A 6,000-nucleotide genomic window follows, 5' to 3' on the forward strand; every position below is an offset into this window, starting at 1 on the left:
CCCGCCAGTGTCCTCGGCCCGCCTGCCCTTTCCCGGCTCCGCCCCGCAGGGCTGCTGGAGAAATCAAGGCCGGGGCTCCCCGCGCCGAGCCCAGAGCGAGCTCCAGAAGCCTCTGCCGCGGTGGAAAACTTCCAGGCAAATTCCTCCGGGCTCGCGGCCCCGGGCCGGGAGGCCTCCGCCACGTGAAGGGCCCCGGCTGCCTAGCTGTGCCCCTGACCGCGCCCGCCCGACGCGATCTGGTCCCCGCTCGGAGCCAATGACTTCCACAGACGCTGCGGGTTAATTCTGTCGAGAACTACTGTTCCTAGATCCATTTTACAGATGGAGATCCCAGACAGGGGTGGGGAGGAGGGAGGGGTGCTGGCGGCTGAGATCATGCAGGAAGTCCCGGAGGCTAGGAAGGAGAAGAAAACGAGGGAGCCCGCTCCCTGGCCGCTGGAAGGCCATCTGAGGGGGACTTAAGAGTTCCCAAGGCACAGCAGTGAGCAACCTGTCAGCAAGCTGGGCCACCTCACTGGCTCGGCGGGGAGACACATCCAGACCCCAAGGGCCGGTGCAGTTTGATGTGTCATTCATTCGTGCTTTTGAGTACTTACGTCATTCAGTCATGCTTACTGAGAACTTGCTAAGTGCAAGGCACTGAGCTAGGGGCTAGGATGGAGGAAGCATCAAAAGAAGCCCTAACTCTGCCTGTGGGGCCAGGGGAAGCCTCCCAGGTGAGGGATGGTTAAGCCAGTTCCAGAGATGGTAACAGGTCCTCCTTCATCAAGTCCTGCCAAGTCTATGTCCCAAAGGGCCCTTCAATCCATTCACTTCTCTCCACGCCCACTGCCACCAGCTATTTTTTGTACCTGGGCCACAGGACCGGCCTCCTGCTGATTTCCCTGCCTCTGGTCTCACCTTCCTTCCCATCCAGCCTCTGCACGGAAATCAGTTTAATAGTTTACACGGTGCTGCCTTGCTTGCAGCTCTTCAATGGTGTCCCATTGCTCTCAGGATAAAAGCCAGACTCTTTAAGGGAGCCCACGGATCAGCTGCAACCACCTCTCTCAGCAGGGCCAGCCACTCTCTCTCGGTTCACTACATTGCAGCCTCTCTGGCCTCTTTCCGCCTTCTGAATACACCACAAGTCCTGTCTCCTCGGGGCATTTGCTCCTGGCACTCAGACTCCCTAAAATGTCCTTTGTCCCCTTGCCTGGCTGGTGAACTCTTAGTTATCCTTCAAAACTTCGCTCAAGCGTCCGTCAATCCTCTCCTGATTGCACGGGCCACCCAGGCAAGTGGATCACTTCCGTCTGCGTGCTCCCCCAGTTCTCTGTGATGGCATCGATCCAGCACAGCGGCCGTCGCCATTTCTTGTTCTAGACAGTGAGCTCCGGGAGGGCATGGAGACCAGCATAGAGGAGCGGAGGGGATTGAGGGGGGATTAAGACTCTGGAAGCTGTCCTTGTCCTTCTCTTCCTGGACTTTGTCAGGTAGAGAGGAAGTGACCCTGTGTCTGCATGAATATGTGTGGTGTAGAGGGGGAGGTTGTGTACAAAGTCACTTCAGTTCATCTCCGTCTCTTGCCCACAAGCATTTTTCTGCTTCCAGTCTGGTGGCCAGCATCTAATGCCTTCTGGTGACACTGCTGGTGGCCATGAATTTGCCTTGGCATCCTGACTCCTAAACATACTTACTATATGACTTAGGGTGTGTTACACCCCATCTCTGGGCCCCCTTCAAGCCCTTCGAGAGTCCCTAGGTTAAAGAGGTAGACTGTAGAGGACACAGTGATGGATTAAATGTAAGGGTGAGGAAGAGGGTGGCCCTTCCCTTCCAAGGCCATCAGTGGGAAAGGGCAAGCTCACTCCCGAGCCCTAAGTCTGGGTAGGCCAGCTAGAGAGCACAGGCAAGAGTGGGGTCCAGAGCTCTTCCCACGCCCTAGGTGATTCAGCCCCTGCCCAGGCCAGATCCACCACAACAGAGCCAGCCAAAGGGACCAGCCTTTCCTCGACTCCTCCCGCCTTGCCAGGCTGCCAGGTCCTGCAGCTGAGCTCGCCTACAAACGGGTTTGACTCGAATGGTAACTGCCCTGCCCTACCTTGCCCTGCCCACCTGTTCACTGCCCCAACAGAACCTACCCCCCCGTCAGGGCCACCCCCAGCCACCTCAGCCAGGCTTCAAGGCCCCTGCCAACTTCATCAGCCTCTTCTTTGACTCCTTGCCCTCAGGCACCTGAACCCAGACACACCAAGTGCTCTCATACCACAGGGCCCCTGCACAAGATGTCCCCTTGGTGGTGACCTTCCTACCCACTCTCAGTCACAACATTGACTCCTTCATAAACTTCTCTTTGGCTTAGAACTTGATGGCCAAAACCCCTGTGGCTGCTGGCTGCCCCCAGATTGGCCTTTAACCCTGCCTGGCCTGAGCTTGGCCCCATCCCTCCCTACTTTCAGCTCTTCTTGTGCCTTGGCGCCTATCTCCATCTCCAAGACTGGCCAGCCCCCAGGCACTGGCAGAGTCCTCCTGAAGGCCCCCAGTCTCCCCACCGACAAGCAGGCCCTCAGCAAGGCTCTGCTCAGAGGATGCAGGTGTTGCCTCTAAGTAGGGAGATAAGAGGCCTGGAAGGTAGAGGCAGGAGTGGGCAGGTGGTGACCCCCTATGCCAAGGGGGGCCATAGTCCATGAGTAGGCAATGGAGACAGAGTCTCTGGGAGGCCAGGTTGAAGCAAGCAGATGAGTAGGTGGGCAGGTGTCTGTTTGGAAAGAATTGGCCAGCAGGGCTCCTAAGCTCCAGGGAGGCCCCATTGTGATCTCCAGCGCTGGGAACAGAACTCAGGCAAGTCAGTCTAGCCAAAGAGTTCCCAGGCGAGGGAGGGGGACAATGGGTGTGCCCTGAAAGCTGTCAGGCCCCAAAACCAATCTAGGCAGAGTGTCCCCACACTGGAGGGGACCGAAGGTGAACAACTGACCCAAACTCTGCCATTGTGCAAATGGGGAAACAGAGGCCCAGAGAGGGATAGCATCTAGCCAGGGCCACACAGCCAGTCTGAGGCAGAGCTGGGACCAAACTCAGGGCTCCACTTGCTCTGGATGTATCCTCTGCCAGGCCGAGGTGCTCAGGTTCACATGTGGAGAGGGCTGGGCTCCTATTTGCACCCTAATCCTCTCCTCCCGTCCCTCCTTCCAGGGCCCCACCCTGCCACCTCATCCTCCTAAGCTCTTTAACCAGTTTACACTTGCTAGGTGACTCTGATGGCTCCAAGCAGGGTGGGTCCCCTGGGGGCAGGGGTCCCCAGGCATGGCTGCATCCACAGTGGCCCCTACGGAGCCCCAAACCTGCAGGGCCAGGAATCTGAGTCTGTAACCAGCTTTCCAGGTTGCTGGGAGCTGGTCCAACCCCTCAGCACATGGGGTGAGACCCCGCCTGCCTGGTCTTGCCTTTGGGAGCCCCCGACCCACCCTCAGCCCACACTCCTGACTAAGGGGCTGGTCCCCCTCCCTGGTGCACACACATACTGTCATTCACCAAATGCCCCCTTTGGGCTTCCTGTCCCCCACTGCAATGCCACCCCTGCCCCACTCAGGGACCAGTCAGACCCAGTCCTGGCTTGGAGAAGCTCCCAGTCTGGTAGGGAAGGCAGACCACTTCAGCTCCAAGGGACAGAATCCATGCTTGGGGATTTCTTGCTCTGTGGACAGTGGCCCCACTGGGAGCAGGGAGGTCATGCAGGCAGGCCTCTCCCCGGCCACGGTGACATCTCCCACCCCTGCAGCCTGGACTCCTCGCTGCCTTTTGAATCTACTACTTTGAATAAGCCCAGCAAACATTCGGCCATCAGTCTCGGCCTGTGTGACCTGATACCCCAGAACGCAGACAGCCTTTTGTCTCGGGATCTGAAGCAGCCCCAGGCCAGGCCTCCAGAGCACGAGTGCATGAGCCGAGCCAAGGCCTTGCTGGCAGATAATCCCCACATGCCCTGAAGAATGGCTTTTTGCTGCTTTAAGAATCATCCGCAGATCGGAAAAAGAATGTTCTAATTGGAAAACCTCCCCGCCATGGTTTTCCGGAGTTTTAGTACAGTTGGCCAGCAAGGAGGCTCCTGGGATGAGGAGGAAGGGAAGTCATGAGGAGGAAACAGTGAGATCCCTGCCCAGCACCCCTCATCCCCCAAGCTCAGCGGCTCCCGGCAAGAGGCCACGATGAGGGTCCGGGCCTGTCAGCAGCATGGGGGATCCGGAGGCTGTCTGGCCCTGCTGGGAGCCCCTTCCCTGAGCCAGGCCCAAGCCCCACCCTCCAGAGGTCCCGCTGCTGCCCCAGAAGCAGCCCAGGCTCCTGGGACTGATGCCCAGTGGACGTTGTGAACACAGACCCAGAAGAGGAAAGATGTGGAAGACACCACCTGCTCAAGAAACAGGAAGGCCAGAGTTGGTGTTGGGGTCTGTGTGGCACCCCCAGGCCTGACTGGGGCCGCGGGCTGCACCAAAAACTGACTTCTGAACAGCTCGATCTGTCCGGCAACTGAGGGAGCTCTCATGCAGGGGCCCTGCTAGGGTCGGTCTGGCTAAACCACTGGCTGGGGTAGCCGAGGCCACAGCAACCTGAGAATCTGTCCAGCTCCAAGAGCTGCTAATTTGTTCCTTTGGGTTAAGCCTCGCCCTTGCGCTTGGGCAATGTCCACCTGAGAAGAAGCAACACAGGGGATCCCGGAAACTCCTGCACACAGAAGAGCCAGGTCACTGTGACTCACCTCCTGCAGGATATATGCCTCTCTATTAGTCTTTTCCAGAAACCTCCCCAGGTGTTTAGCTGCCTTGATTTCCTCAAGGGGAGCAGCCTTTGAAAGACTGGAGGAGAGAACACTTTGGAGGCTGCCTCCTTGTCCATCTGAGCAGGACCAAGGAGCTGCTGGCCAAAGCCTCCCTTGGTGGAAACTCAAGTCTCAGCACAGAGGGAAGGGGCTGGCTCTCACCACAAGGGATCAGAGCAGCCTGGATTGGGGGGGTGCACCTGTCCCCTGTCCATTCCACTTGGCCCCAGTAACCTGTACTTGGGGACTATGAACTCAACCAAATGGCGCTAGGCTCCACCCCTCCCTTTCCTCTCCCATCTGCCCCCATTGCGACCTTGAGGACTGCAGCTCCCTAACCAGCACATATCTCTAGAGCTCTACTGGCCATTACAGTTGCCACTGGTCACATGTGGCTATTAAAATTTAAATGAATTACAATTAAGTAAGATTGAACATTCAGTTCCTCAGTCACAATAGCCACATTTCAAGTGCTCAATAATCCCATGGGGCCAGTGGCTCCTGTCGTGACAACACAGATAGAGAACATGTCTCTCATCGCAAAAAGTTCGATTGGACAGTGCCACTCTAGCTGCTCCACTTCTCCTTAGAGGAAAGCTCTCCACTTCCTCCTTAACTGAAGCCAGGCTACCTCCACTTAGCAAGGTGCCCCTGCAGCCCCACCCAGGGAAGGCTCTTCCTTCTCCCACACCTCACCTACCTCTGGATAGACTACTCTGCCCTTGGATGAAAACCTCTCCTCCTTTGAGGCTCCATCCAACGTTCAGGCAAGTCTTTGCACTGGGCTCATTATTCTTTTCCACCCAGACCTCACTGGATGTGAGAAAGTGTTTAGGATGATGGGGCAGGATAGCAACGAGGTGGAGGAGTGAGTGTCTGAGTTCAGCATCCATGCCTGTGGATCATCCATCCCTAACCTTCAGGCCTCCCTGTTCTTTGACCTTGACATCTTCAAAGACCCTGTCAACTCCACTGCAGCCACCTCCTTCCACAAGCACAGCCTGCATCCTGTCATCACCTCCAGAATCTCTATTGCAGGCCTTCCACTTTCTGACCCCTACCTCCTCTCTTTCTTGTGGGCTTGTAGAACTACTTTCTGATGAAAGAAAGCAACAACTGTCTTTCCAGCTCATGGGGACCTCCCATCCATTGACTTCTCTACTTTCTTCCCATCCATTAGCCCTTTTCTCTCTTCACTTTCCTCC

Source organism: Ceratotherium simum, chromosome X, assembly GCF_057802395.1.
Source record: "Ceratotherium simum simum isolate JZ-2026a chromosome X, ASM5780239v1, whole genome shotgun sequence".
Classification (NCBI taxonomy): Eukaryota; Metazoa; Chordata; class Mammalia; order Perissodactyla; family Rhinocerotidae; genus Ceratotherium; species Ceratotherium simum.